Source organism: Hyalella azteca, unplaced genomic scaffold, assembly GCF_000764305.2.
Source record: "Hyalella azteca isolate HAZT.00-mixed unplaced genomic scaffold, Hazt_2.0.2 contig3349, whole genome shotgun sequence".
Lineage (NCBI taxonomy): Eukaryota > Metazoa > Arthropoda > Malacostraca > Amphipoda > Hyalellidae > Hyalella > Hyalella azteca.
In genome coordinates, this window is record NW_025933600.1 from 207,028 (window position 1) to 221,493 (window position 14,466).

Sequence of the window (14,466 nt, forward strand, 5' to 3'; positions counted from 1 at the left end):
CAGACATATATTTTGATAATTTACATGCAAAAATTTTTTGATGATTTAATAATTATTTAATAATATTATAATAATCAATCATTTAATAATTTTATACAATTTTGATAATTAGACAATCTGAAAAATATTTTACACTAGATTTCCGTTACATAATGCAAATGCTGAATAATTTTAGTTTAGGTTGCGATCTATTCATTAGACTCTATTCTAAGTAAAGAAACCTCTATTTTCTGAAATTGATTGGAAAACCAGATGCCATTCATTGGATACGTCTGGCTGAGGAATATCAGTTCCTCAATCTGCTGGAAGCCTTCTTTGCAGCAGATACCGTCCTTTATTGTCCAATAGAATTGTAACTTAACATTCACACCTGGAATTTGCTCATAAAAACCCTGTTCTCAATTATTGCTTAGCAACCCTATTCCCTCTTTTATTTGGTGCAAAATCAGCAGAGCATTTTCTGCCTATGTTATATGCAGGTCAACTTTGCAGCGCCGGTTTACTCAACAACTCCGAATTAATTTGCCACGCCGTGTTGCCTTACGTCGCGGGATTACCATGCCACTCCTTTTTACCCTGCATAGTTAGTAGAACCTTATGGCACGCAGGATTACCTTGTTATGTCAGTGATACCTGCACGTTATCACATGAAACCTATAATGTAAAGCTGTGGTATCCAGGTAGTTGTTTATTATCGACTGCAGTTAACCTAGGCTCAACTTTCTTCGTTGTTACAAGCGCTTCAGAAGTGAAATTGAGGGCGCTCACTCCTCGGAGACGTTTTCTGCATGTTGGCGTATAGTGGCGTTAGCCCTGAATAGGCCAAATAAGGCCTTTCACAGATTCTAGCCATCGAAGTATTCCTTCAGATTGCTGCGGTTTTTAATCCGCAACTCACTGCTCTAATTTTGCTATTCCCAAACAACACTACCACCTTACCGATTTTGACAATAACGGTGACAAAATGCTGGGGTCGAACCAGCAACTCATTGCTCCAATCCTGCTATTATGATCTGAAACTGCTGGGTCGCCCTGCCATAAACGATGCTCGTAAATGGTCGTACAGTAAAATCGTGTAATATCAAAATTAGTGACCAATCGTTGCTATCAATTTCCCATATTTCACGATCAATTCTAATTTACAAAAGACATGTTAACTAAAACGACAGATCATCAAATTAAGATTACGTACCCATGTCGAATTCTAGTTTAAATTTGTTACGAATTGTAGCTCAAATACTCGGTAATAATATGACTTGTCGCCGATTCATGACATCGCCGAATTCTGGCAGTTGGCTGGGATCAAACCCGCAAATCGTTGCTTCAATCCATTCTCTGAACTTTAAACACTCGGTCACCCTGCCCAGTAAATGAAATTAATGCCGACAAAAATAATTATCTTCTACGCATCACAATTGTAAATGTTTAAATAAAAATATTATTATGGCAATAATATCAGCATTGGATTCGGACCAAATAACACAAACTCTTGTTGGCTCAAATACTTGCTATGAATTTATTTCCACTCACATTATCCCATTAATGGTAAATAGAATATACATCTGATCAATCTGATCCGCTCCTATACGTCTTGATGACGTTATGGTGGTCGATTCCAGATCAACATTTCAAACGATATGCTGTCAAAATCTTTCTACCTTGCTTCATCAAAATCAACCTTATTTTTGTGGAACCTTGTAGGCGCATCTCTGAGGCCAATAAGTGTAAGACTCTACAATTTATTATGCATGGAAGCTGCTCCAATTAAATAACATTGTAATAGCCGCAACGTGATTGATTGTTGAAAAAAATTCAAGTTTGTTTTCATTGGTTGGGAGGTTCGGCATGCAAGGAAGGTTCGGCATGTATTTGCACGTCGCAACTATTTCAAGATTATTCATCTTTTAGAAAAAATCAACATTTGAGCCAATAAATAATTCAACCCTACACTTTTCACGGGTAGAATATAAACAACCATCGAATAACGAAACTATTCCTGAGGCACTGTCTAGAAATGTCGTTTTTGAAACATTCGTTTCTGATAGTGCATCCAATTGCTGCAATTGAGAACGTTAAATTCGGAGCAAACGCGTTCACTGTTCGTCTGCTATCGTGAGGTTACGTTTTGAAAAGCTGGGCTTTTGCCCCCTTTTTACAACGCTTCTCTTTACCTTCACTTCTTGTTTGTTTGCTTGTTTGTCTGTCTGCTACAAATCTTATAATCATTATAATCAATTTTTAGCACACTTCTACCTTTCCAATCGATCTGAAATTGTGTAAAGTTGTAAAAATTGCCAATTTGCCAAGTTGTGTAATCACCAATTGTGTAAATCAAACTTGTGTAAAGTTGGAGACAATGCATGAATCAATTGACAGAATAAATAATTTTTAAAATTTAAAAAATTTTATTTTCTGATATTAAAAAGAAGTAAAAAAAATTATTTTGTCTGTTAAATAACTTATAATAAGTATTTAGCATACTTCTACCTGTCCAATCGATCTGACAATGCACGTATCAATTGACAGAATGAATAATTTTGAAAATTTTTATTTATTTTTAATTTTAAAAATAAAATTAAAAAATTAAGTTTTTAATATTTCATAATAAAATTAGAAATTCATTGTACATGTGTAACACCGGAGACACTGGATTCTTTGGAAGTGTTGTCTTTAAAAACTAATTTTTAAACGCGTATTATTTCATGTGTTTGGTAGACTTGGAAGTATTAATGAAGTAAGTAACCTTGGAAGTAATATTTTTTAACCTATATTGATTATCATTCAATTTAGTGATTCTTTCTAGGTGATTCGTTTGTGCTTTTGAATTCACTCACCTCATATGCTGATGTTACATTTCCTTTGTTACCCTAGCTTACTTAATTGATTTAAAAGGTTTCTCTACAATTTTTTTAGCTTTCCTTTTACCGCAGCCTCGGTAGCCCTCACCAAGGCCTTCTGTTTTCCGAGGTCTTACTGAAGGGCGCTCATACAAGAGGGAGCCCGTCCTGTGGTCGATCCTCTGGCGCTGAGTCTTGCTATTCAATGCTGGCCTCTTGCTGGGTCTCGAGTGCAGCTCTTTTATGAGCCTCTACGACCCTCTACGCAAGACTCGAGTCTTTGATGGAAACCCAAAGGCGTGGCGAACGTGATGTGCAGACTTTTAGAGTCGCCACAAAGCTACCCTTTTAATTATCAGATTTTTCAATTTATATAATGGGTAGAGAATGTGTTGTCGGCACTTGGGTAAGTGGAAATTATTAGTTATAAGGTAAGATGACAATAGTTTGAACCTTGATTACATAACTTAGTGTAAGGAATTTAATAATTTTATTGATGTTAGAATAATTGTGTGCCTCAAACACTGCTGCACGAAAATGTTTCAACTTTTTTGGGGTGTCTCGAGTGAGCGGTGTATCGAATTTTCTATTCAATCTGTTTAAGTTTGTGAAAATGAAAATAAGACCGTTCATGATCGATGGGGTAAAATCAAAGCCAGCTTCAACTTTGAAACCAAATATTTCCTAGCTATTTTAAGGGGGTTTCAAATGACCTTTTTCAAACGGATGTCCACGTACGAGAAAATAACGAATAATGGATCGGCCTTTTTTGGTATATTATGGAACTATTCCAGAGAGCTCATTCTCGAGCTATAAACGAATCATTTGAACTTTCAAAGCAGGAATATAATTTCTGTCTGTCAATCATCTGAGTTGACTTTCATCCCTCGAATGCATCTAATATCCACCCAGAAGCAGGGATCTTTCGATCATCCAATATGTTGAATCATCAGGGAATTTCTGTCAGTTCGGCTGCACATTTTTGAGTAGCTTGGTGCCTGTGGGGCGTTGCAATATTTAATCCGGAACGGTGGAGTGAGCGCTCGAACGACTATTGTACGGCAAATAAATTCCGATACGCAACGTATTTTTTCTTTGACGCGTGAAAATAGAGTTCTCATTGGAAAGACAACTTAAAATGCTCAAATTGTTCGGAATTGTTTCTGAGAAATGTTTGAGATAAAATTTTTCATTGTTATAGTCGTTAAATAAGGGACATAAAGTTTTTAAATTATTTGCAAAAGAAAGCTCGCAGTCGTTTCATGTCCTCGGGTTATCAAATTCGCAACCATTTTTAATTTTACATAAAATTTAATGAAAAAAAAATCGTTTTTTCTCGAAATTGAAATTTTTGTTCATCGAACTTGAGAAGTATTGTTGAATATATCAGCTGTGATAGCAACAATATAATATTACAGGTGACAATTTTATTATAGTGACAATTTTAACTCGAAGAGTCCACCTGAAGGAATTGCAGAACTCAATCTTGTAAATTAGCTTCCGCGACGATTCATTTCCTTCTTCTGACAAGATTCCCGACGGAGAAATTTCAGCGAGCTACTAGGACATTCATCTGGTTCAGTGGCGGTTAGAATTTCGCTTTTTGTCGCAGTCAAAGTTCCTTTTTCATAATAAACGGCTTATTTAAACATGTTTTCTGTTATACACTCACTTTTCGTGAATAAATTTTCATCAGCTTCATTAAAAGGATATTTATGTAATATTAACCCCTAGAAGTATTTTTCAATTTGTTCGAAGATCCGAAATTTTTTTTCACAATGCAGCTGGATTAATATGGCAATATGGGAATAACTTTCTTGGTAGCCAGTTTTTGTTAACAGTGGTGTGCATGTACGTGACAGGGAAATTTTTATGTTGGAGCTGAAGGACTTTTTCTGCAGTAGAAGATGTCCGGAAGAAAAATGGTCGGATGACAGTCATTTATCGCTGGCCATTGGAGGGTTCTTCGGTCCACTGCTCCAAATGCAAACCTTAAAAGATTCAGGAAAAGTTCGATGGGATTTTTTCGTGCTGAACTTGATCGTGTTTCGTGCAAACGGGTGAAGGGATTTTTCTATGAAATTTTTCAATTGAAGAAATTGCGTGAAAATCTGTGATCTCTCATGAACAAACTATACGATACCCTGATTTAAAACACTCATGAGCAAGCCGCTCATAATACTTCCGAAATATTTGTATAACATAACGTAGCGTGAGATCTAAACTATATAAAAGTAATAAAAATGCAATACATAATTACCTTATACGTTTTTGAACCCAAAATCGCATTTAAAACGCAAAATTGTCCTAAGCCAGCCGCAGCGTTGATTAAAGACCATTCCTTACTTCAACTAGACTGCACAATTTGCGCACTGACTTAAAATTCCCGTACAGCGTTTCCGCACACTCGCTGCCACCATACCAGTTGGAAGTTTTATTTGGCTCTGGCAGTTAATTCCAAAGAACCCCTAACAATAGCAGCTAAAAATCAGTCCCCCTCAGTTCCTTGGAAATAAAGATGGAAGTTTTGCATGGACAACTTGTAATTATTCTTCGTGTAAGTAGTTTATGTGCATGAGATTAATTGAGTTTTTGAGAAGCTTAGTTGCGCTCGAGGGAAGCGAATGCGAGGAACCCTTACAAAACTCTGTTCACTAGTTTAATGATCTTTAAAAGTGTTAACTTACCTTCCATGTTCTACGCAATAAACTTGCTGTTCAGTATCGAACGCATTTAATCACTGAGTCAGAATACGAATGATAAGCAGGACAAGAGTTAATTTAAAATAATTTATTCGGAATAACGTCGGGCTCAGTAGCACCCATTTTTGGGTGCTACATTTGAGTCAAATTACAACTGTTCAATTTACGCAATTCACGATGAATTTCTTTTGAGGTCAGGCTACTAATTCGCGACAGAAGACAAATTATGTTCAAGTAAAATACGGAGAATTAATGGTGAGCCCGACACCGTGGACCGGGATCTGCTGAATGATGATTTGGCCTTAGAGGAACTGAGGGATCCTGAATAAAGGCGGTATCAGTCGTTCTTGAATTGATAATGACCAGATATACGCAAATTATTCGTGACTAATATCATTCTCAATTGTGTTGCGACTGTGAATCCAATATTTTGATTAAAACTTTTTCCATTGTTCGGAAGCATTCGAGAGCTGCAATCCAGAAGCATTATTATTGAAGTTACTAGCAGAATTTAACTAACATCAATAACATTGTTATTTAAGTTTATGTTATTATGAAATATTCAAACTTTAAAGGGTATGTAAAGTTAACAAAGACAGGTCGAGTTTAAATATTATGAAAAAGTAGTGTTTAAGTTTTTCAATTACTTGAATGTACGGGCAGCCAAACTCTATCGCTGCTCGAGAATTGACTGATTGAGCTTAGTCATAAATATGAATTTAATGATATAAATAAGACTGAAATCACAATTCTTGACAAAATATTTTACAGTCGCTCCTTATCGAGTAATCTGTATTTCCAATTAAATTTAACCGTATCGCAGTATTCAAGTTACTCAGGAAGTTAATGTGTTGATTCGATGTTGAAAATTTTTCATCTACTGAATAAACGCATTCGAAATTCAAATATTGATGAGCAAGCTCGAATAATGCGGAAGGTAATCGCCTTTAATGGAAACTATTTATTACTTGAATTAATTGTAATTTTTTGACAAATTATAAATTTCAGAAGCAAAAATACTCTTAAGTGATCTTGAGAAGCAAAAATCTTTGCATGAATCAATTATGATCAAAATAGATTTCAGTCAAACAATTGTAGGATGTTACGCATGAGCAGTTTATTTCTGTTTATTATATTGCTACCAGGTAAATATAAAATAATGAAGTAAAGGTGAGCAAATGTTCCTTCTCGTTAAAATTTCGATAGAAACTATGAGTAAAAAAAATTAAATGTATGCAAAACAGAAATGCAAGATGAACTAATAAACTCCTATCAAATATTTATATTTTGAGCCTGAGCAAAAGTTTAGAGAATAACGGAGAGAAATTTGAAAATATCCTAATGAGTTCTCATTTTATTCGCTTAATTAGCATCGAGAAACTTTAATTGAGTCCCAGAGAAGCCATCACAGTTTTCCGAGGTCGGCAACTTTCAGTGGCTGCGCAACTTCCTGACGTCGCATTATCTACTCAAAATTTTGCTCCCATTTATCAACCAAGAAAAAATGATAACAAAGTTTCGTTTCATTTAAAAATGAAGAATAGATCTAAGAAAAATCTTCATTAGATTTACTTTTTTATGCCAAACTCTATTGTAGTTGATCCGTGTATCGAGGAATTGGAAGAAATGAAACTTATGACACGGCATAAATCATGTCAAATCTAGGATGAAACGACGATGAAATCATTTTAAATCTAGCTGTAGATGTGGCCAAGTTTTAGATTGAGTTTTACAATAATGATAATTTCGATTGACTTTCACCTAACTGCATATTCAAAAGTCTGTTTGCAATGTAGAAAATGTGACTGAATTTTCAGGAGTATTTCAGTATTGCACAAGCGCCACATTTAATGGGTACATGTGAGGCGAAGTTTAGAAGGTAAATAGAGCTCCAGCACTGCACCGTCAAGACAGTGCAGTCTAGTGCTCTGCCCAGAGAGTGTCTCATCGTCAAGTCAGTGCAGTTGAGTGCAGAGTCAAGAGAGTGTCTGTGTGGTCACCGTCAAGACAGTGCAGTCGAGTGCACAGTCCAGAGAGTGTCTGTGTCGTCACCGTCAAGACAGTGCAGTTGAGTGCTCAGTCCAGAGAGTGTCTGTGTCGTCACCGTCAAGACAGTGCAGTCGTGTGCACAGTCCAGAGAGTGTCTGTGTCGTCACCGTCAAGACAGTGCAGTTGAGTGCTCAGCCCAGAGAGTGTCCGTGTCGTCACCGTCAAGACAGTGCAGTCGTGTGCACAGTCCAGAGAGTGTCTGTGTCGTCACCGTCAAGACAGTGCAGTCGTGTGCACAGTACAGAGAGTGTCTATGTCGTCACCGTCAAGACAGTGCAGTCGTGTGCACAGTCCAGAGAGTGTCTGTGTCGTCACCGTCGACAGTGCAGTCGAGTGCACAGTCCAGAGAGTCTGTCAGTCAAGGGTCAATAAATCTCTTCTTCGAGCACAAGAATAAATCTTCGATGTTTCGGGAATTCTCCTCGTCTGCCGCCGCTCCCGCTGCCGATGCCCTATCGTGTTTTCTCAGCGAATAACTCAAGCAGCTCAGGTTCGGCTCTGCATTGAAAATTCTTAACTTTGCAGTGGAATCTTGACCACGGCAACACTTCATGGCATGTAATTCTTATGTTTTTGACTATTATTGTAAGGCTCTGAAAGATTATTGTTTGAAAATATTTATTTTATTTTCCACAAGGTTTCGGCTGTGGAAAGTTAGTGTTTTATGATACGTAAGAGAGAACTTTTATGCAACAACATTTTAGAAATAAATAACGAAGGACATGAATATCAATTTAAATTTATTCCCCAGCTGCTGCAAAATGTACGTATTTTAATAACATTCATGCAGAGCTCATCGAAGAGTATCCATCTTTAGCGTTTTCGGATAATGTCCTACGAAACGATATTGAAAAAAATCATCCGCCTATCTATTAATGAAAACTGCTACCATTCAAAAAAAATTTTTTTAATAAAGGCCTCCCACACTCACCATTCCAACAAAAAGGGAATTAATTTTATTAATTAAAAACAGGGAATGGTTTCATGTCAATGATCAGGGCCCCGACCTTAACGCCTCTGATGGTGGCCTACACCGACTCCGAGGGTCACTGAGCTGTGACGCGAGCGAGGAGCGGGCCCACGTCGAACTTTTCTCTGACTGCTGTTAGGATGCTAGCTGCATTGCCTCTCTGCACAGCCAAACCCAACCTTTGCTCCAACCATAGAGTCTCTCTACGTTCGCCGGACAATTCCGTAATGCGACGGCCAATCTCTGATATTAAAGGACCAGTCGTTTCACCATATGTGCCCTGTCTCTTATACACATCTAGATGTGTATAAGAGACAGGTCCTCAGGTGCCGGAGGATGCTTCTGCCGGAGCACTTCTCGGGTTCTATCGTCCCTCGGGGCAATATCATCCGATGATGCCAGCATACGCACAGTCCCCCTTATGTCACCATCGGCCAGCCTGCTGGCCACTCGCCTTCCGAGCTCTTGACTTCCGTTTCCCGACTCCCACCTCACTCTTTCTTCCGGAGCCACCATATGGTCAAATTCAATAAATGCTCGAATCTGCCTTTTGACTACTGTGGTTAGTGAGCGAGACGAACCGCTGCTCTCCGGCTGCCGCAGCGCGATCCACCTAAATGACAGCAATCTACCCCACACTAATGGGGTACTGTCTTCACTTAACGCCGCCTCCAGCAGTTTCTGCAGAGCATCTGCTGCGCAGACCACAGCTCCCCGGGGCACCCTTTTCAGTGCTCTACCATTGGCACAACACCGAGAAACATACCCCAAGAAGCCGAAATCTACGGGTCTTTCTGTTATACCGACACTGGCTCTACCCAAGCAGCCCGGGCACAGCCAACTGTCCTCTTCCTGTTGCTAACAGTCAAGCAACTCAGGCACCCGCGTCCTCTCCCCTCCATCCCTCGGCCGTTTCCATGAGGTTAGGCGAAAGCCAAGACGGAACGGCTGCTGTGGCTACAATCAAAATTACGCTTATGCTAGATCGAATACTACGTGCAACAAGTCAAGCAAGTGGCACGCCGCAAAAGAATAACGAGCACACTCAGTAGAAAAACGTGTCAATAATAAAATCGCCGCGTCAGCAAGAACGAGACGAGAGAATGGGAGCAACGTACGTGCAAGGCTACAGAGCAAACAACAAACAATCGAAGATCTCTTAGGCACCACACAACCTGCTCTCGTAGATGCTCAGTTAACACTCAAATTAAAATAATTAATTTTAAACAAGTATGGATGGAATGTTCATGTTTCTATTTTATCAAAGGGTAAGCAAAAAGTAGAAGTCTTAACTAGGTTAACAGCAATAATACCTTCATTAAGACTTTTAGAGGTTACAAACGAATTTCTGAAATTTATATCGAGCCGTCTAAAATTAACTGTGGATGGAATAATATGACAATTTATTTTTATTACTTTCCGCAGACAAGTACTGTATACCGTCAGGCTAGGCTCTAAATGATCCTCCAATGGTCTCAGTAGAATACAGATTAATTAATAACAGGCAATGCACCCACGACATATACAGCTGACCAGTTCAGAGCGATATATTGCACCTCTAACTAGTTATACGAGGGCAAATAAAGCTCGCAATATTCAACAAACACGGTGTGTTGAAGAATCTGACATGGTTCAAATTTGATGAATTCGATATTTTTGAACTCGAGAATTTATTTGGAGTGTGCCAGTTTTGCGATAATAAGCTTGCTTGCTTCTGAATCTATGCAAGATTCATTCATTTTAATTTGATGTTTGAGGATACATTAAAATTCATGTTCAAGGCTTTCTATACATATATTAAATTCAGCAGTACGATGAATTTACGAGCATTTAAGCTGATTTTATCCGTATTAGCTTTAACTTTTACTGCAATAAGAAATAATTTTTTTACCTTTTTGGCCGTTAAGGAGACACTCTTGGCAAAAGGAGTGTCAACACTTTTGATTTCTGGATTTGAAGCTTAATCTGACGATCTCATTTGCCGTTCGACCAAGATTTAGGTCTCAGATCCCATCATCCATCTATTAAAAAAGATATATCCTAAGTCATCTATTTAAAGGTATAAGCAGGTGCGTAGTGTATGCAATGTACCTGCGTCATGGATATATTTCGCACTGCAGTGGAATTAAGTTGATGTGAGCGAGTGAAATTGAAATGGATTATTTGAAAATTTGTATATGAATAAAGTCTACAAAAAATATAAAATAAATTATACAAATCTGGAACTCATGCGGTCCAGGATTTAATTATATATTTTTAAAAGTTTTATTTCCCAGTCCAAAATATATGTGAAATTCTTAGAAACCATCTAAAGGCTTCTTGGTTGCAGTCTTGTGATAAATATGCTTATACATACATACACAGGGTTGAAATCGACTCTTCGTTTTCAGTAAACAGTGCAAGAAAATGTTTTGTTTTTTTCGAAAGACTTGAAATAATAATTACCATTTATTTTAATAAAATCATCTTCAGCCCGGAATTGATCGTAACATTGACGAATCAGGTGCAGACGAACTTGCAGATGCCCCGTGCTCCTGCATTCATCATTCACAAGATGAATGCCGAGTCATGATGCCTAGCAAGGGAGGGCTTTTAGACGAAGCGCTTCTCTTCCCAAGCTACCCTGTACAAAATTAAAGCGGTCTCGAAAACTTCCGGCCAAATGCCGGCCATCGAAGAGACGTCTGTAGTTTGCAGTAAGGAAGCGAGACTTGGAACGTTGGTGGTGCAGTTATTGAGAGGACAGGAGAGCAGTCAGAAATGATAGAGTAGCTGCGCAGTAGTGAGATAGAGGCGCGGTGCAGTAGTGAGATAGAGGCGCGGTGCAGTAGCGAGATAGAGGCGAGGCGCAGTAGTGAGATGTAGTGGGATAAAGGCATGAATCAGTAGCACGATCGATGATTCGTATATGCTGTTCTATCAATGATGGGTATTTAATACGGCAGATTCAATGTTTTATCGGCAGGAAATGATTTGATTTTGTGTTGGTGCTTGCTAATTTTATATGCAGTTTCTTACTTCTCTTCTAAAAATTCAAACATGGCTCGACATTTATAAACTCTTGGATTCACGGCAACTTCATTTGTTATCATAATGCGACGAGTTAATATGATCATCTACAAATTTGTGTCGTTTATGGGCACCTAACTTTGAAAGTATACGGGCTTTGAAAATACACGGTGTTGACATACCGTATTCAACATGCCGAGATCTTCGGTGGGACTAATTTTGAGAAATATTCTGCTGATACCCACTAGAAAGTCTGTTTAGGGTGACATTTATTCATTCAATGAGCAGCTACAAATTCTTGATCAACATGTCACCCCTCAATGGTTGTGAACGATATTAATGACATGTTCATACAAAGTACAGTCAGTTATTTTAAAATCCTTAGCAGGGAAATGCAAGATTTATTATACAAGTTGATAGTATATATTTCCTAACCATCTCGTTTACTCTAGCTTCAACTCTTAAAAATACTAAAATTAATTTAAACTTACTGTTGTTTGAATTTACTTTAAAAAATCTCTCGTCGGATAAGCGTTATTATTTCATGTCAACAATTTTCCACAAAATTTTAAACGGGAAATATGCAATGTGACATTTTTTACTTCTCTCAATTAAACTTGAACGTCACGCTAAATTTTCTTTAAAAGATCCGTTATTTCACCGTCGTTCTTGTAATTTGATTTTTCTCGCTGCCGTAACTTAATGGCTCTAAGTTAGTGTGTTTAGTTGATGAATCATCTCTATAAAAACGCGGATTTAATGACGCATGAAATATGTCGCTTCGAGCGAACGGCTTGTTTACATCGCCTGTTGACGGCCTTTCATAAAGGCTTCAGAATTATTCCTTAACGAAGCATAACTGAAATCGATTAAAAAGGGAATCAACAAGCTGTCTGGGCTTGGTTTTACAGTTGCTGATGCTATCCAGATATCAATCATTAAATTTGAAATAAAAAAGATATATGGATTTAGTAGGCAATGTCACCTAAAGTGTAATAAGTTTATAGAATACAGATATATTTTCAACCCATGAAAGAGGAAAAAACTCATGAGAGTACAAGAATTTGTAATCACAAGCATCATTATTTTATAATTTCTAATGAAAGTAATTTAATAATTAAATTGTAAATAACGTTAAAAAAATTTTAGGTTCAAATAAAAGTACAAAATGTGCAGGTTTTGAACAATTGTGTTGTATCCCATGTATATTCTAGTACATGTATTGCAGGTGGTCATGTCATATCTCCAGGCTTATATAATACCTGCATTACTCATGGCAGATAAGTTCCCAAGGAATTAGAACAGCTTCCAAGTCATTAAATGTCATTAGGCAGATAGTGCGCCGTAATGGAACCGGCCTTACATTATGCAATGATACTGCCCGAATTCTGGTAGAGCTGAAACATAAACTTCGAAGGAAGATTATTTGAAGTCAACTATGTATATGATCTAATATTTGGTGATGTAGAGTTGTCAGAAAATGTTTTGAGATATTCTACTGGATGTTACTAAGGTTCATCTGACAAAAAATCTCTATTAATTTATAATATTACTGGCAGCATATACAATTTCATCGATTTCTTAGGGTCTGATTCAACATCAAGATGCGCGTTCATAAGCTTTCTGCTTCATAAATACAAGTTTATTGTTATCAAACTGGCAAAATAACAGATTGAAAAGGATGCACAGATCAGAATAAGAGAACTCTGCTGCCAGATTTTTTTACGCTTGTAACGCCTCACTCCTTTAATTTATTCATGTAGGGCGAATAGTAAATTAAATCTTTGTAGTAAATAACGTAGAATTTTAGTAATTTTCCAAAGCGGCTTAACTGAGCTCACATTTTGTCAGACATAATACAAACTGGAACTTGAAACAAGGAATCATTACATACAATATGTTACATTACATACAATATGTTAAAATTTCAATGGAATTCCACCATTATTTGAATATTATCATACACATAAAATTTATTGATACTATAATTGAGTAGGACCGGCTTACTTATCAGTGACTTGCACATATTAGGGTATGAATTAACTTTTCCAGTCGTAGTTAAAAAACAGTCATGTATAAATTTATTGAAGGCTAGCAATCATTTCAATTTACATTTTTTTATTTATGTTGGGAGAAATTTATTATCGTAAGGAAATAATCGTAACGTATTTAAGCGAGCAATGATTTTTAATATTTATAGCGAGCCTGAGTTCTACAGCGGAAAAACTGGAGGTTTTTGAAAATTAGACATTGATAGGAAAACATTAAGTGCAGATTGTTGAATTAATCACAGAATAATTAATGATTGGCTAAATCTTGAAAAATATGTATATTCATTGAAGAAAAGTATTCAAAGAAATTGTAAAATCCTGTTTACCTCTCCTGTGATGGCTCCGATGCCACAGCGGAGTTTGATTGAATGCAGCCCCATATGTTCATCATACGGCAGATCAGGAGCTATTGCAGGAAAACATGCTGAAGGCATTTATCAGTTTCTGTCGCAAACATTCAGCGCTCATAAATTATACTAACATTGATGGATTAATGCCAGTAACTAATATTCTCGAACAGCCTTTAGTGATATTAGTTAGAAATAGTTCCGAGCTATGATAGCAGCAGCGTTCGTATGGCCGATGAAGTGCCTACGAAGAACTTAGAAAGTAAAAATCATAATTAAAGATCCAAGACAAGAAAAAAATGAAATTTACTAAGTTAAATTTAAAAGGAACTTAACTTGAAACGGAATAAATTGGCGCATTTCCCATTAATAAAAAAATGAAGGCAGGAAGAATAACATATGCATAACGATGGAAGATAAGCGATGAATAACAAAAAATAAGGATATATGTGTGGTCCATTAAAATTAGAAAATTCTAACAACATGCTTGGCTTAAAAAAT